We start from the raw sequence: 18648 nt of genomic DNA, 5'->3' as shown, positions 1-18648 counted from the left end.
TATGGACTTTACTGGTGTTTCTACAGATATTTAGTGTAAGATGCAAAACCAATGTGAATTGTAGACTTAATAAGACAAACTAAGCAGAAGAATCTGATCAAACAGAAATTAGAGTTTTTCCCTGGAAAAAGTACAATAAATGTGGACAAGTGGAGTTTACAGCTTTTTCTTGTATTTTTGGTTTCACTCTTACACTCCTGTAACTCTCCTGCTTTCTCATACTTAGAAATGTGAACTTACATTATCATGTAAAATGTAGAGGCCTTTAAGGCTTGTATTTGTTCAGCTTTTAACAAGACTGATTTCTGAACTAGTGGTTCCCAAAATATTTTCAGGTATTTTTAAGTAATACTTCATAATTTTGATGTTTATTTTACATGTATTGAGTAGGTTGCTGTTTGTTTGTCTGCAGTCAGGTGAGGAAAATTAAAGTTTGCCAGTTATCTGCCTTACATTGTCTAGCCATAGCTACTGTGTATGCTACTGAGTCCCAAATAAGGGGGACTGCTTTTTGTCCCCCAGTATGTAAATAGCTCAATTCAGAAAGTGAGTTTAAGTAGATAATTGTATTTAAACCACTTTTGAACAAACTGAGCACAGGAGAGGAATACAGGGGTAACTTTCCCAGCCAGCTTTCTCTTCTGATAAGATGTAGGAAGCAGTTTCCGAGTTTGGGAGAGTTTGTCAAGGACACAAAACTCAAAGAAATCAGTGCTGGTGGAAATCAAGGAGGAGGTTCCTGTCTGCTTGAAGGCTGAATAGGAGAAACATGATAGTGATGAAAAGTCTGTTTTAAATTCTTTGCTCAAGACTTGATTCTAGTGTGATGCCTACCAAGCTAGATCAGAAGTAAATAAGTTGAGGGGGAAATGTTTACACATCTTTTAAAGCTGTCCATATTTTGAATGTATCTTCACCCCTTAATCTCAGTGCTTTTCTCATCTTGTTGAAAATTGTCCTTGCTTTTCATGGTGTGTGTATTTTATTTGTGCTGCTTCAAGTTGAAAACGAGTTTGGCTGAAATGATACTTCCTTTTGTTGTTCCTTATGTACTGTTAACTTCATACTCTGGGGAGGATTGTGCCCATTTAACCACAGCAATTTTTCATTTGATTTTACTTTTTGTTGAGAAATACTGTGTGAGAAATGGCTTAGATGACAGAATCCTGAATGTAGGGATGGTGTTGGCTTTGTGCATGTCACAACCCAGCTGAACAGAGCATGGAGTGGTGTAGGGTTTTTTCTAGATAGAGTGCAGAATCTGCAGCTATTTGATGCTTTAAAAGCTCCCTTCTTCCTTTTTCATTGTTGGAAGAATGACTAATTCTTAAATCCAGAGAAAAATGCAGGAAGAGAATGTAATATATTATAATTTATGCAATTTCTAGGTAGTGTCCTCTGCATTTGCCCATTTTTCAAGGACGAGCTTTGTAACATGAAAACTAAATGAGTTCCTCTGGGATTCAGAAGTTCCTTTCTCACCCCTGGAGTTTTTTATGGTGCTTTTGCACACAGCATGCACTTGGCTTCTCCTCATCTCCCTTCATTACAGCTTGGGAGGGACTACCTGGCTGCTCTTGGGAGTGGCTTCTGATTTTATCTTATTGAGGTTTTTTTTTCCTGTACTTGCTTTTGTCCTGCAACTGAGGAAGTACTGCAGGAAGTTTTTTTCCAAAATAAAGCATCTACTTTTTTTTTTTTATTTTATGGGTTGCTGTCTCTTAGAGAGCTCTAGCATAGGAAGTACTAGAGAAAGACTGGAGAAATAGTGGCTTACATGCCACCAAGAAGACACTTGCATGTGCTTTTGGTCAGTTTGGTAGTTTCATTCAGTTCCTGGCATGTTTTAGGCATACTGTAATAGTTCAGCAATGAGGGCTGTGGACTATTCAAGTTTTCCATTATTTTTTCTGTTGTTATTTAGAGTTTCTCTAGAGATCTGTAGCCATTTCCCTGCTGATGAGGATAAGCATTGTTTTTAAAGGACCTTGCTGACTGAGGGTACAACTTCAGGGACAGTTTAACACTGTAAATTATCTTCCATGATTTACTCTGTTCCATAATGGTTTGGGTTTTGGTCACTTAAAGCCAGATCCTTGTTGTCTTGAAGAATGTGAATTGTTCTTAGAGCTTGCAAATGACATCAGAAAGCCTGTGTCAATTGTTTTATAGCTGTATTTCCCAAGTTCTGAAAGGCAGCTGTGGTATCTTTAAATTATCATAGTTGGCTCTGATTTACATGTGTAATTCTTCTGGAACACCTTAAATAATGTCAGTACAGCTTTGGTAAATCTGTTCAGGTTACAGAGCTGCCATGGGACCTCTGTGTGTTCAGATTTTTTGCAGGTCCAGCAGTTTGAGAACAGATATTTGATACTTAGTAAGATCTGCAGCTTAATTCTCATTGTCAAGTGAACAGTGATTAAAGTATTGTTTCATTGGAACCAACAGAAGCTTTACCATACAAGAGAGTTGCTCATGTGAGGTCACAGATTCACAGATTTGGCTTGGAAGGGACAGTAAAGATCCTCAGTTCCACCTCCCCTGCCATGGGCAGGGACACCTTCCAGCCAGGTTGCTCAGAGCTCCATGGCTTCAAACAGAAAGAGAATGGGTTTAGACTGGATTTAGAGTGGAAGCAATTCTTTCCTGTGAGGGGGGTGAGGGTTGGGACAAGTGGCCCAGAGAAGTTGGGGCTGCCCCATCCCTGGAAGTGTTCAAGGCTGGGTTTGATGGAGCTTTGGGCAGCCTGGTCTTGTGTCCCAGCACATGGCAGGGGGTTAGAGCTGGATGATCTTTGATGTCCCTTCTAACCCAAACCATTATTTGACTCTGTGATTCTGTTTTTTCTTCTGCAGTGAAACATAGAACAGAAAAATGTAAATTTAGTTCTGATAGAAGAGTTTTGTTACCTATCAAAACACAGCATCTTTGAAGCTACAGACTTAAGGACTCAGCTTTCAAAACACAGTTTCTGTTTCTCCTGTTGTCTGATAGACCACATTTTCTAGAACAAAAATAAAATACATTTTTCTAAATCCCTGCTGGTATTTAAGACAATGAAGTATTAGTTAAAACTGAGTAAATGCAAATTAGGAGCTTTGAGATTCTTTTCTTCTAGTACATTTTTGTTATTATGGCACCTCAGTTATGGATACCTTTGGATATAATTAGACTGCATGCTTGTATGTTTAGTGGTGTATTTAAAAGTTTGTAAGGATTACTGTAAACTAGACTGGTCTGTCTCAATAGTTGTGGTCATAAAGTAAGAGGCAGTGACACATGGGAATTATGTGCCTGAAGTAAAGGCTAAGCATGTCTGATGATTGAAGGGGTCTGGAAATAATTTTAATTTTGAATTTTTCATTTACTGAGAAAAATTCCTTCATCTATTTTCCTAGTCTTTCTGAGGATACTTTGATACTTGGGTAGGTCTGGGTACATGGCTGAGGGGAGGTTGTTAGTAAGGGTTAATTGTTGCAATGTAATTGAGTTTTATTGAGTGAAGAGCTGGCCTGTTTTTTATTTCCCCTCACCTTCTGTTACATGGATTGATACTTCACATTTGTACTGTGTGATACCAGATAATCTGTTACCATTAAGTAACTTTCCAAGTCAGCCAGCCAGTGAAAAAAAAAATAAATACAAAGCTACAGTATTAAACTGAAAGTATTTAATTAAAAACTTGTTTCTAAAATAATCTGAGCAATATTACGTTTTTCTCCAGCCAAATTTCATTTAAAATAAATACAGAATTTTTAAGTAATTTTCCCATAATTAAAATTTTTATTATTAACATTCCAGTAAAGCCAGTACTGTGCTTCAGCTTGTGAAGGTCTTTGGGATTTTTACAAGTGGAAAAGTTTATTACTAATATGAAGAAATACTTTTTTCAAGACTGTGTGACACATGTCCACTTTAGCACATTTTAGAAACAGCATCTCAAAAAACAAAAGATGTTTCTTTCTTCAGATACACAAAGCACTGATCTGTTTATGTGCTAATGTACAGTAGAGTATTAATATACCAAATATCAGTAAAGTGTTTGATTAAGAGTTTTTTCTGGGTATGGAGCTTTTTTTAAGAGTTTTTTTTTTATGGAGTTTGGTTCTTATCACGTGCAGATACTTAAATGTCACTTTGCAGTCTGTAGTAGTTCCTTGTTTGATAACCTGTGTGATTCTGACCTGTTGCCTGGAAGAAGGAGAACATGGTCATGTGAAACTTGCTTAACTATTGTTATTATTTTATATTGTTTTCATCATGCTTATTGTATTTACAAGAGGAAGGCAGGCTTTAGTTTGTGAATCACAGTTCAGAGAAAAATTTGCCTTTTCCGATGAAGCAGAACAAAAGATGCACATCTTAAAACAAATTTTATTTTCAGATTTTTCTTTTGGTGTGCTTTGTCACTAACCTTTTGTGAAATAACAGCTATTTTGTATCCCTACCTATTTGTTTCCAAGTATATGAAAAAAATACTGTGAATTTGTGTGCAGATTAGGTGGTACTGTCAGTGCACATTGGAACTCACTGGTTAGAGTAAAACTGTGCCTTGTTCATTATTTGCACACAAGAACCAAGTTCTAGAGCTTACCCTTGCCAGGGACAGTGGCCAGTGGATTCCAATATATCTTTTAGGTTTAAGTAATAAACTTTTTTCACAGTGAGTCAGGATTTTTCATAAACTATCACTTCTTTCAGGTTACAATCTCTCTTGCTTCCATTGCTCTGTGTCCCCTGCAGTTTTGTCCATCTTAACAGAAGCATGGTGCCATTTCTGGCAGGTGAATCTACCTGAATGATCTTTCCTTTTATAACTGCACTTGTGGAATACAGCAGCAAATGAGAGAGGAAACTGCTTGGATTACTTAGGCAGCACTAAGTGTCTTTCCTTAAGATAGTTTGTGTGGCTTCATCTGAAGGGGGAATTGTTTGATTTTTCAGCTTGATTCATTGTTTTTCTCTGCCAGAGCAGTGGTGCTGCTGGGTTGCTGCTCTGGAGCCAGGAGGAGGTTCCAGGGAGCTCTCCATGGGAGCACTCCATGACAATCGAGTAGGAAAGCAGAGTCAGCCTCAGAGTTTTCAGTGTGGGGTTTTTTCAAGCTGAATGCTTTGAAAAATGCACCTTTCTTGAACTCCAGATGTCAGAGAGGTGGGTACAGAATTGGGAGAGAGACTGTGGCTACAGAAACATTTCTGAGAGGGTTTTGATGCTGAATAGGTGATAGATAAGCACTGAGGGCAAGCTGAGGTGTAGGAACCAGACAGAAAGAGGCTGAGAAACAGCAACAGCCCAGGAGTGAAAGCTGAAGAGGCTTGCTGAGAAACATGAAAGGGCCTGTGTTCCTGGAGGAATTTCCAGTGCAGGTTTCCTTTATTCACTAACATTCACTGAAATAATTTACTGGAGGCTCTGAAGTGAAATTGTTCACTGTGTGTTCCAAACTGCTGAAGTGTGTTTCACAAAGACCTTTTCTTCCTTTTGCATGACTTGGGTAGAAAACACTTTTTTTTCATAATGCATCGAAAGAAATCCTCTTTTTTTTTTCTTCTCTCCCCACTTCCCTTGATGTATTTCATAAATGTTACTCTGAGCATTAAGGCAGTGACATAGCAGTTCACTAACATTCCATTACAGGATTTTTAGAATCAGAAGGGAAGGATTATCTGTTAAAACCAGAGAGAATCTGATTTCTGAAGAGCAAAGAAAACCCACTAAAGGAAAATCACACTGTGTCTGAAATCATGAATGTACCTTGTTCCTTGGTAATGTGTCATTTTACTGGTGGGACTGACCCATTTTAGGGCTTTGCTGTAGAAAATGAGAATGCAGATACTTGGGCTCTCCCTTTCTTCAGTCTTTCTGTGCTCAGCAACAATGGCATAGTCCTTCAGTGTCTACAAAAGAGAAAAAATATCAGTGGAATGCCCCAAACTCTGAATGTGGAACAAGAAAATAAAATCTTGTTTGCAAATGTATGAAAAATATTAAGAAATTTGTTTAAATTATTATGCCATTAGTATTTTCAGCAAATAAGAAAACTGGAGCTCTGTATATATTTAAAAAGTCAGGAAAACATACCCATCTCTTAACCAGCATGCTAGCAGTAAGTTTATAAAATTTACACAAGGAAATGTGGCAGTACCACCAATCTCCTCACCTTTGTAGGTGTTTTAATGCAGCCCTCCTTTTCCAACCTTATTACCACCTCACTCATGGTTGCTTCTGATTTAAATATTTTATATTCAGTCTTTTCCATAGCTCATCTGGGGTTTTTATTGTTGGTGTTCAAGGGTCTAATTTTGCCTTTTGTGTGATGGTTATATTTTTGAAAAAAGAGTAATCAGTCTTTTGGAGGTAATATTGGTTAGTTTCAGTCAAGGACAGGTCCTCATTATGCTTTGAGCATTATAGAAATAAAAAGGCCTCTTCAGCAGCTTTCTACTTAATATATAGCAGAGGAATAAAAAGAAAAAATACCTCAGTGGGACTGGTGGGTGTATTTGCTCAGCTGTAGCATTGTTTGCTTAGTGTTACACAACTGACTCTAATCTAGGTTTCACAGCAGTTTCCCTTTTATATAGTATTTTATTTAAGCATGTCTGTTAAATTTATCATGAATGTGAGTCACATGGTATTTTCTGAATGAGAGCTTTACAGTCCAGACTCTTTAATGAAATTAGAATTATAAAGGGGTTCTGATTATTCCAGTCAAAAGAGTCTGAGATTTTTTTCCTGATTACTATAAATTATATTGTGGATTTTCATTTGGGATTTTCACCCAGCCTCAAAAATATCTTAAAAACATGCTTTAAAACTCAGGAGTACTCATATTAGTCTGTTGGCATCAGTTTGCTTTTAAGCAGTAGCCTAAAAACTACTCCTGAGCTTGGTGTACTCAGCAGCTCACAAAATCAAACCATTAGCAAAAAATAGTTTTGAACTCCCTGAAGATTTTGTTATTGACTTCCATTAGTGTAAGTTCTGTCCCAGAGTTGCAGATTGAGCATAAATATTGCAGACATCAGTATGAAGTAGTGCCATTAATGCAGGTGTCGTTGAGTGGTTTTTTAATACCATGAAGCAAATCAGGCATGAGAGAGACATCTTAGGAATCCTCACAAATGTGGAGCAACTGCCCATCCTGGGCAAGTGCATCACCTCAGTGGGAAATCAGACATTAATTGCATTAAAGCTATTTTGCCTAATAGGCCACTGTTGATAGTCATTTATTTATGTGAAAGAATTAATATTGTTTATTTTCATGTTTATACTTGTCCTCCCCATTCTGCAGCTCTGACCTGGGAATAAGAAGTAGGCAGACAATAGTAGGTCTGCTGCCAGTAATGAATGTGTAGGTGTTCCATGAGTCATAGTCATGATTAATTATAAGAATCCTATTAAATAACATTAATTGAAGAACTGATGAAGTGGCATGTTCTCAAAGCAGCACTACACATGAGGTTTTTTTTAACAATGTGATTTCAGTGGTATTAATGGTTTCCCTCAAAGATGTCACTTTCCCCTTCAGTACATCAGGGAGGGAAAGTAGCTGTTATCAAATAAATAAATATTTGTTTCCTGAAGCATCTAACTTGGGTAAAATGACTTGATACACTATATTGCAGTGTCATGGTCTCACTGCAGATACATGTATTCAAGCTGCAGTCTAGGCGCTTTTTTTTATAAAACTGCTTCCACATCTAGCCTTTCCCTTTGCACTTGTTAAAATTTATACTTTAGTATTTCCTTTCTGTTCCAAAATTTTCTTCAGTATGAAACTGCTACGCAAAGAACTGGGAAGAATGACAGAATCTGCAGAATAAATAGTGAATCTGAATCTAAATACCAAATCCAACCAAATATCCAAGCAAATATTGAGGGCTTTTTTCCTTTCAATTACTGCAAGTTGTTACAGAATCTCTGATGTTTTTTGTGTGGTATTTCCAGGGAGATGTGTTGACAAATTAGGAACCTTTAACAGCAAATAGAGAACTTTTAGAGAAATGACACAGGAAGACAGTTCAGTTATTATTATTCTTTCAGCTTTGTGAGGCAAATGCTCATTTTCCAAAATATAAATGGATTTGATAACTTCAATAAGTAGGAGTTTCTGTTTTCTCAAATGTCGCACCAGGTGAGGTTTTTTAATGAGAATAACTTGAAATAGAAGGCAAATCATTGGGAAGACTCTTACCATTACACATCCATCACAGCAGAATGTGCCTTGGGCACCTCCACAATGTTTGCTTCCTGTCAGACATGAAATGCAGTGATGGATAAATCCCCCAGAAAAGGTCAGCCCTGGCAACAATGCTCGCTTGTCTGGGAAGCTGAAAGGTCAGGATGTGCAGGATTCTGCTAGGACTGGGAGCTGAGCCTCTCACTAACCTGTGGTTGGACTTCCACTCCTAATTTTATGTGATCTTGTTGTGTCTGGAAGTTCATTTCTGTAGGTGAGTGCTGTGTTACAGTCTTAAACACTAGTTGAGTGTTTTTCAGCCTTTTCTGAACTCCTTTAATTGAAATACATAAATTTTGTGGTAAACCATCTCTTGTCTTATGGGTGTTTTAAGTAAAATACTGATCCTAGTACTGTGACAGAATTGTTATCTTAGCGCTGTCACAGCATTAGGATGTCATCTGATGCTGAGATTTCTATGCCATCAGATAAAATTGGTTTTAGAAAACAGTGCAATCATCTTGATTGTTTTAACCATCTGAACAGCTCTCTTATACTACTGGACTGCTGACATGAATTAGCTGAGCAGGCTGTGTCTCTTGAGGAGTTTATTTGTAGATGATGATGATGATGATGATTAAGCCCAGGAACCTCAGTGAAGTGGACTCTCCACTGTGTCAGCGTGGGGACAGTCTGTGTTTGGGGCTTGTGACCTTCCAGGCTGGTCTGTGTGGGAAATGCCCTGTCCAGAGCAGAGCACAGAGTCCACAGCAGAGCTCTGAGAATCTCTGACTGCCTCCTGCTCTCTCTCCAGGCACCACATCTTTTGTTGACCCAATTGTTTCCCCTTCACTAGCTCTGATGTATTATTCATGTTATTTCAATGTGGTTTTACTTTTGATAAAGGAATGGGATTTCCCCATTTGACTGTAAACATGGTGAGAAAAAGCTTTTAGGACATTATTCCAGCCCTAGTTTAGCTGTAACCAGCTGCAATATAAATATCAAAGCCTCCTTGTCCTGTCATTAGAGATTAAGGAAAAGCATTATGAAGAAGTAGGACTGTGCTTGGTTTGACTTTGTGTCACAAATGAAACAGAAGCTTCATTTAATTGTTTGTACCTTTGCATGTAACAATCTTAAAAAACACACAGAATCTTGTAGTGGAGAAAAATGGCTTTAATATTAAAAGAGACCAAGTAGGAATTGGTGCTGGAACAGAAGAAAATATGTATATTTACTAAGGGAATCTGTGACATATAAAGCATAACACTAATCTCTGGCAGTTCTTTTCCATTTGATGGCACTAACATTTCTATAATTAAGAGCAATGGAATTATTTAGAGGAAAGCTGTGTTATAAACCATTCTTTTTTTAATTGAACAGCTGTAATTTCTACCAACGGAGCAAACTATATTATAAGAAAATGATTATTAGTTTAAAATGCAAAGTTAAATGAATGCAAAATTAACAAACAGATGGTGAAGAATTATTGTGCTTTATTTTACTCCTGGGTAAAAGGGCTCATGCAGGATTGTAAAAATGTCATCACACTTCGTAAACCTGAAAGCAAACAGAATTTGCAGTTGTGCACATCTGTTTTGGGACACTGCTAGAGGGTTAGAAGAATCAATGTTGTTTTCAAATAAGGGTATTCATCAAAAGGATATCATTTACTTAACAGTTATGGCTTCTGCTAAGCATCAGACTTAATGTTCTGTGGAATTCATTACAAAATTTGGCAGCTTTTTTCTTCACAAGCTACTGAGGCAGCATTCTGCAAAACTGAAACAAACAGCCCCTTCTCACCCTCACCTCCCTGAAGCCCAGCTGAATAACCTGCTTCAATGTTTGACCAGTAATTTTAGGGTTTTAAATTCTAGGTCAAGATGTTGCACTACACAATGCTTGCCTTAGGAATATCAGTGAAGGAACAGGATGGAAAGACACGGGGCTTATTTATTTATTTCAGTGGTTGTGAGTTAAATCTATTATATAATATAATATTATTTATATAATATGTTATATAAATATTATATAATATGGTTTGGAATACCATGTCTTGGGAGAAGCAATGGGACAAATACATATAAGTGTCTAATTTAGTCAAGTTGCAAAACAAAGCTAAAAGCCCTAGCCAGATAAAACATGTCGAGTTTTTATTAGGGAAGAAATGGTACTAATGTTCAAGCTGGTAGTTTCCAAGTATGCCACCTAATTGCTTTGTTTGAGCTCAATTTACAGAAATTAGTGAACTGAAGATGTAGGATTTTGTTTATGATGACTTTGTGCCATTTGGAGAGTGCAATTTAGGAACAGCCAAGGAAATAGGAATTATGAACAATAAGGTACTGATTGCAGTCAGTGGGGAAGGAATACTAAGGAGGTGCTCACTAATGAGGAAGGTATTAAAGGCAGGAAATTCTTGCATTTTTTATGTCTCTACATAATCCAGAGTTTCTTGTCACTCCATCCCTTCTATTACCTTGTAAATTATATGTATCATTGAGTGTATGTAGTGACTTTGGCTGACATTAACTTTCTGTTTAATCAGGGTAATGCATCTTCAAAATCTTTCTTGAAAGAGTGCATTATTAAGACAATAAAATGAAAACACAAAGTAAGGCCATGTCAGAAGACAGGTTGTCTGCACACAGTTAACATCCTTTGCACACAGTTCATGTCCTTTGCACATAATTAATGTCTTCTGTACCTTGGCCTGATTATGAATCTTTAATTGTATGATCACATGCAGAACAGTTTGTGCCTAGTTCAGTCCATAGGATGGACATTGCTGTCTTAGTATAAATCTCTTCAGTATTCCATTTTTAAAACTAGTGTTTAGTGTGTAGGTATGTAGACTATGCAGGTACTGCTGAGAAAAAAGATTTCCTCATTTCTGCATGATTTTTTCGATAATGTTTTTACTATAATAAACATGTGAATAACTTGTCTGTAAATTTTTTTGAATAGCAGATTTATGTGGCCTTGTTATGTGTCTTAGGCTACGTTTGCCACCAGAGAAGTTGAATTTATTTATATCTGCTAATTTGGATGGCAAATTGAAGGAGTTTCAAAAATACTCAGCCTTAGTTAAAAAGGTTGCACTGAAATTGCAGTTCTTCATTCTGGTGCAGTTGTGAGTGCACAATCTATGTAGAAATTAAGACTGAATTTTTACAGGGCAAAGAAAACTTTTAACAATAAGATTAAAAACTAAAAAAAAAAAAAAAAAAAACCAAAAAAAAAACCACTAGGAAAAATTCTACATAGTAAAAGTAAGTGATACCTGCCCAGTATCATCAAGGAGCTTCATGGAAGAGATGCAGCTACAACTCTTTTGCAGGCTATTGCTCTGTTGCCATAACTAAGTGATTTTCTTCTCCCATGAGCCATCCACAACCTTTTCCAATACTTCCTTTTTTCCTCTCTGTAAATTAAACACAGTCTCACAGGTAACAGGTTTCTTCAAGTCAGTAACTCCTCTTAAAAGATCTATTTTATGCACAAAATCCACGTTTGATCTGTAATGCTCCTTGTGTTTTAGTGCACACACACGTGTGCATGTCTGCCCATCCCTTTATCTGTCTCCATGTCTTGTGTTGCCTTGTGTTTGTCTGCCTGTATCATTTCCTTTTGTCACGGAGAAAAGGAGGAGGCAGAACTCCCAAACTGCAGGTTTAAAGCCTTTGTGGCTGCATGAGAGCACTGCTATTTGAGCTGGCTGGCTGATAGTGATACAGCACTAAGTGTCAGAGAACAGTGTACTTTTCCTCCTAATCTTCATCCAATTTCAGCTGTCTCAGACTTCCGACTTTTTGTTCAGGTTGATATTTTTAGCCATTCCACTCTTCATCTCTCCCCTTAGCATTTCTCATCCCTTTTGCCTTGGTTCTTTCTGAGATCTGTCCCATCACCATTTCCTGAGTCTCACACCCGAGTTCCCTTAAGGTCTTTGTCCAATTTGAGTGCCCAGGTTTGATTAATTGACCCTTCAAGTGTTGTCCCTGCTCCTCCTCAGCTTCCATCTCCATCCATGGTTTCTCCTCCCAGTCTCATCAGATTCTTTGGCACAGTGAATCCCTTTTGTCTCTTTGCTCCTTGTCCATCTGCCTGTGTGCTGGATACTCCTATTCCCCAGATGATTAAGTGACAGTAGTATCAGGATCCTTAGGGATGTCTGCTTTCCATTCCAGTGGCTTTTTGTGCTTGGGCTTAGAGTATTTATTACAGACTTCCTCCCTCTAATCGTTGTTACACTGAAGGAACCTTTGCAGGAGGTACATGATGCCCAGTCAGTGCTAGAAATTGGAGAAGATCAGTTATGATGAATGAGAGTAGGTTTTCTGTGATTTTTTACTGACAAACTTGTGGAAGTGTTTTACATTAAAAAAAAAAAAGGAGATAGTTTTCTCAAGCTTAGTCACATCTGGGTAGATCTACAGGGAAAGGGCAGAAGTTGCATCCCCCACTCTAAAACTTATGACAAATAACAAGTCCCATGAATGAGGCTGTTTTTAAGATGAACAAAATGTTTTTGTTAATGACTTTCCTGTTGTCAGAAATGGCTGGAAAGTTTTGTCTAAGTGTTCCAATAACATCTAAGAGAATTTAAAGATGTGTTGTGAGAAGTTTATCCCAGCTTTTTATTGTTCAGAAAACTTGCAAAAATAGAAGAGGATTTATATGAAAGTATTTTTTAACAGTCTCCATTAACATCCCTTCTTTGATAGTGCTGTGCTGACACAAACTTTGATGTGGACTTGGCTGTGGTACCAGTAGAGAACTTGTGTCAACATAGGACAGCTCAAGGCTGTGATCTAAATTTTGAGCCCCTGTGGATGTGCCTACCTGAGAGCTGTGTTGCAATTCCAGCTGCAGGCATTGGAGATCTGGCCAGTGTTGTCAGTGGAGCCTGAAAATGGTAACCCACTGTTTGGCCAACTGAATTGCCATGAAGTAAATTCCATAAAATGACTGAGCCTTATTAAATATAATGAAGTTTGGATGTTCTCATCAAGCCTTGTGTCCTTTGGAAGCACAGTGTGACAGTATGAGCAGTAAATTTTACTTCTACTTTAAATGCCTTTATAAATGTACTTATGGCATAATCTATAGAATGCTTGAGCTACTTCAGAACGCCTATATATGATTTAGGAGTTCAGGAGCTCTGCTGGGTTTGACAGAAAGTTGACTTCATCCCAGTGTGTTCTGCAGTGACCAGTAACAGATGCCTAGAGATGATCATTAAACAACAAGCATGTAGCAATGTTTCCCTCAATTATTTTTTCTCAAGCCTCCAACAATTTGTGGCTCAGCCCGTGCTCTGCCAACACAAAGAAATGTCTACACACACTTCTTAAGACCTTCTGAGCATGAATCAAATGGAACTGGCACAATAGTCTGTTTTCTGAGCCTGCCAAAAAGCAGCCTCAAACCAAAGCTGATGATTTTTGTTCTTGCCTTGTTTGTCCTGGAGTTGCTGATGCTGAAGCCTAATAACCACAGTTTAAATTACATTAAACATTATTGACCTTCTTGTTGTTGACAGTCTAACTAAACAACAGGCTCATGTGTGCTCTTCTGCCATGGTGGATATTAGATGGGAATTAAGGGAGTAGCTGGTTGATAGCTGTGGAAAAGCTTAGCCTCACTAAAAACATTTACATTATCCTAACTCTTGCAGAAAACGAGGAGGTGATTAAAAAAAAAAAACCTTTTTCTTCATGGAAGTGTGAAAAAAGCAGCAAAGGCAGAGCCTGTGAGGGAGATCATATCCATGCAGTTATTCTGCTAGCTTATGTAATGATGAGTAAAACACAGCTCTAAGGCACCCAAACCCTTCAGTGGAGCTTCTGAATAAACAGGGTTTGGGAACATTTCAGGTTATATGAGGAAGAATTTGTGTGCAATAAAGTTTGTATGTTTTCTCCTACCTATTTCAGGTTTCAAATAAAAAACATCTTGCTTAGCAAACTTGATTCTTGCAAGTTTTTAACTTATTCACCACCAGTATTACGAAAAGCACTCCTCCAAAACTTGAATGCTTTTTTTCTCTGAATTCTTAAATGCCTTAATATCCACACAGTTTATTTAATGTACTTTTTAATGAAGACGAAAAAGAGAGGCAACTGGTGTGAAGGAGAAACAAAATAGTGACTTGTAGAGAGCCTGAAATTTCCACACTTAAAAAGAGTCTTCTGCTTTCTGCCTTGATTGAATGTGTTGAGTCACTGTGTTAAGGGTTGAGGAAGAGGAGTAACTGATCTCTGATTGACTTGTTATAAATTGGAGTCATTTCCAAATTTGTGACGTGAGTCATATAAAATTAAAAAGCTAGAAGGTAATTTCCAGTACTCCTGGAAAGGTGTTCTGTTTAGTACTTCTAATTAGTAGTTCAGTAGAAAGCCATTAATTGTTTTTATGTTGCCATTTTGCTGCATTGTGCTCTTTAGTGCTTTATGGTACTTAAACCAGTGCATTTGACATGAGAGGTGCTAATGGTCATTAGTGTCTGCAAGCAATATAAAACTCTTTCTAGATGATGGAGTAACCAATGAAGATTATCAGAACCACCACAGAACATACTTCATTAATCACTGTTTATATAAAAATTTCTTCATGCTCTCCTTAATGACAGGTTGTTAAGGTCCAGTTCTCTTCAGTCACAGGTTTGTGTGACAACATTTCTCTATAGCTAAACTGTTTGAAATTTGTTCTTACAGGTAATACATTAAATTGTTTAACCAAGGACAGATGGCTTGTGTGTATTTTTGGTACACTATCATAAAATTAAAAGTTCTTATTGTTCTCATAGATTGTGTCACCTGATCTTTTTTAAAGAAAAAGTTAATAATCAGTGAAAAACTTGTCATTTGCTTAAGAACATTTTGCAATTGACAGTACTAACATTTAGGTTTAGAACACTAACCAAGTTGCAAAGTACTTACTCAAAGACTGTATTTTAGCTTTTCTTTAATATCTGCCTTTTAAGGGTTGTTACTTGTCTGGTTGCAGAGACAGTAATACTATAAAGTAATTCTGAGGGCAATAAAATGATAAAACATGACCTCTGATTAGTTCTTGGTACTATCTGGATAAACTCTTACATTGTCTTACAGGCATCTTTTTATAATTTGAACTTGCACAGGATTTTGGAGTACTCCAAAGTATGAAGCAGCAGGAAGGTTAGAAATACCTGAACAAAAAGCTGCTGCTCTTGTCACCATTTTCCACTTTGGCCATCTGTTTCCAGTAAAGCCAGTAGGATTTGTGACATCAGCTGAGCTCAACAAGGCAGAATTAACATTTTTGTTCAGCTGGTTTTGGTGCAATTACGGTTGTAGCAAGGAGGTTTTTGAGTTTTTGTCTTCCTGGAAATCTTCTGTGTGGTTTGTGCCACTCTTATTTCATGGAGGATGCTCTCCCATAGAGCTAGAATACAGAGAAGTGATTAATCAGGTTTTGTTTTCTGTGTGTGCACTTAGTTCTTCCTCTTCTACTGTATTATGTTCAACAATGTCATATTTGAACCAGTGGGATTAGTAAATAAAAGGAATTTTAAAATCAAATTTTAAAGATGGCATAGCTTTTGCTTTTAAAAAATCAGTTCCTTTTCTGTCTGAAAAAGCAGATGTAAAAAACAAAAAAGTCAAAATTATCAAGTAGAAAGAGGAGTGGATAGTTTTAAATGGTGGAAATCACAATAGTAAGAAGTAGCACAAGTAGGGATGGACTCAGAGCTTTCTTGCAATGGACAAGTGCACAAGGAACTTGCTGAAGGGAACAGTTGGTAACCACTGAAGGAATTCCTGAGTAGGAAAATAGTCTGCTAGCTCTGCTTTAGTTTATTTCCTCGAGTGTACTATGAATAAGTAATAAATCATCTCTCCAGCTTTTTGACAACTTATAAAGTTGGGGTTTTTTTCCTGTAAAACAGGAATGTAAAATTATTTGATCCATAAACAAAACAGTGTTTGTCTTGCCTTGACAGATTACCATTTTCCAATACCTGCCCTTCAAATTCAGCTTCCACCCCCTTCCCACAACACTTTATTTTGTGCTCATACCAATGAAACTGGAGACTCCAGCCTGTCCTGGCTCTGGGACTGTCCTCGTATGGGCATGCATCTCATGGGCAGCATGATTTACTGCCTCATTCCATCTCCTGCTGTCATGGTGCCATGTTTTAGCAGTAGTAAAGTCTTATTTGTTACTGATTTTGTTTAGCAGAGCTTTTAATATTTTTGTTTAATTTAATACATTTCTGCTGTTCTTTTGGGGTCATAGCATGGGGCCTGGCTTCAGGGGAGTGTTGGCTTCTAGTGCTGGAAAAGTAACTCTTCTCACCAACATCTGCTGCCAAAAAAGTCCCTTTGGGCATTAGTTTCTTCAGACTGCTTTATCTCTCTTACAAATTCAGCAAATGTTGATATTCTGTGCTTTTTATTTGCTTCAGATGATACATACCACATTGTTTTCAAAGTGTGTTTCACTTATCTGCCAAATGCTTTTCATTGCCAGTGCAGTTTAGCAGATGGGTTTGAAGGGTTCAATTACATGTAACTTGGGCTTCCATTTTTCTTCCAGCATCTTTATGTGGTTCCTTAAACCACCATCAACATTTTTCAAGGTTTTTTAGTAATCCTGTAGTTTCCTAATTTTCAATAATTTCTTCATTTATTCATAGAACATTTGGGAAAAGTTACATTCTGATTTTGTGGTTGCTGCGTAGCATGGTTGATGGGTGGTTTTGAAAAACAGATGTGGTATTTAAAAATGCCATTTATATTGCTATTTTATTCCATTATTCCTAGCTTTTAATAAATGTTGGATTATTAAAGTGCTTACAGTTCTTTCATAGTTTTCTTTTCCTGATTAAATAGCTACTAAGGGTCCATGATGGAATCCAGCAAAGTCTTGTTGAATACTTTTTTGAGGGATACATTTTGGACTTCAGCTCCTCCCAAGTTCCCCTATTTTTTTTTGTCTACTGAGTAAAATCATTGAAAAAAGTGTGGCCTGTAAGAGTTGTGTCTTGATCCATCTCCATAGGTTTTCAGAACATCAGGGACAAAATAGGTTGTGTGTGGCTCACAGTGCAGCTGCAGATCTTTTTTTTTAGAGGCTTCGGGCTGTATTTTCATGGTTTTGCATCTAAGTTCAGGATTTACCTTGTGCAACATCCTCAGCAATTCTCACTGAAAGTATCATTTCCTAAAAGGAGTTTCTTGCAGGACTTTGGTTTTGTTGGCAGTCCATAAATGTAATTGCCATTGCTGCTGCCTTGCTCTCCTTCAAGAGCTCCATGTTATTATTTGCTTATCTTGTTCCCTCTCCTCTCCTCTGCATTTCAGCTGGTAAAGTACCAGGATGCACTTGCCTGCAATCAGCAGGTGTGAGACATGGGTAGGGATGAGATGTCTGCAGATCACAGGACAGACTTAGCATTGTCAGTACTTCTCCTTGGTGATCCCCTTTCATTTCTTTGCCAGAGCATTTTCTCTCTTTACACTGCAGTTCTGTTTAGCATACACTAATATTTTTTCTGTCTCATGTCCATGAGTTCTGGTGCTGGCAGATATTTTTCTGAAGATGTTCATTTCATCTGGTTTTAAAGAATATCAAGGTAGCTGTTGACACAGCTTTGTGATTTGTATTTTCATATGGGCTGGTTTTGATATCTGTGGACTTGTAGTAGCACTATTTCATGCCTAATTTCATACCAGGCTTTGAAACAGAGAAGAATTATGGGAATAAATATTGTCTGTATTCTAAGAATTAAGCAGATGCAGTACATAACTTTTCTTTGATTTGGTTTATGTTTGTATTTGGATGTTACTTGACACTTCAGCTAGTAATCAAACACACCAGTGTTAGTGTTGTATTTTTATTGTGAAAAATGAGAGTCCCTGAGCTCAGTTGTTGCTGTATATTATGTATGCCTTCCTGTGAGCTGCTGACCTGTTTTTTCTTAAGTTTACTGAAAATCTTACGGTGCTGTGCCTTAAAAATTATTGTTGCCTTGGTGAAAAAGTGCAAAAGGATGTTAGAGTGCTTCAGGGACTGTAATGAATCCGAGAAAGAAAAAAGACTGATTAACTGAATCAGAAAGGTGTGGGTGATTTTTTACAAGCAGACTGATAGACTCTGCTCTCTCTTGACTGGAGAACTGGAGGATCATTGCGTAGTTCTTTCTGAGAAATTATTTCTCTGGTGTCTAATAATAATTGTGCTTATTTATGACTTCTCAAAGTTTGGTGGTGATATTTGTGTAGTCTTGAAAGGCAAGATGAGAAGAAAGCGCAGGGTTATGTAATGCATTATCATCCCAGAGAGAATTGTATAATGCCAGTAAGATTTTTGGGAGAACATTATACTTGAGTTCCATTTGCATTTCTGATTACAGCGTCTGTGGTTTTGCATTACAGCTTACAGAGCCATGTGGTTTTTAGTCATAACC

At 37.4% G+C, this 18648-nt stretch overlaps 1 protein-coding gene across 8 annotated transcripts in view; it reads left to right on the top strand.

The window, feature by feature from the left end:
- Nucleotides 1-18648, top strand: part of KMT2C (lysine methyltransferase 2C) — a 188356-nt gene that overhangs the window by 82318 nt on the left and 87390 nt on the right. The window lies entirely within an intron of this gene.

The sequence above is a fragment of the Melozone crissalis genome, unplaced genomic scaffold (assembly GCF_028551555.1).
Source record: "Melozone crissalis strain CALT ecotype California unplaced genomic scaffold, PUWL_Pcris_2 ptg000016l_1, whole genome shotgun sequence".
In the NCBI taxonomy this organism is placed as follows: Eukaryota; Metazoa; Chordata; class Aves; order Passeriformes; family Passerellidae; genus Melozone; species Melozone crissalis.
The sequence above is the reverse complement of the archived record's forward strand: the minus strand, read 5'-3'. Positions and strand labels throughout refer to the sequence as shown.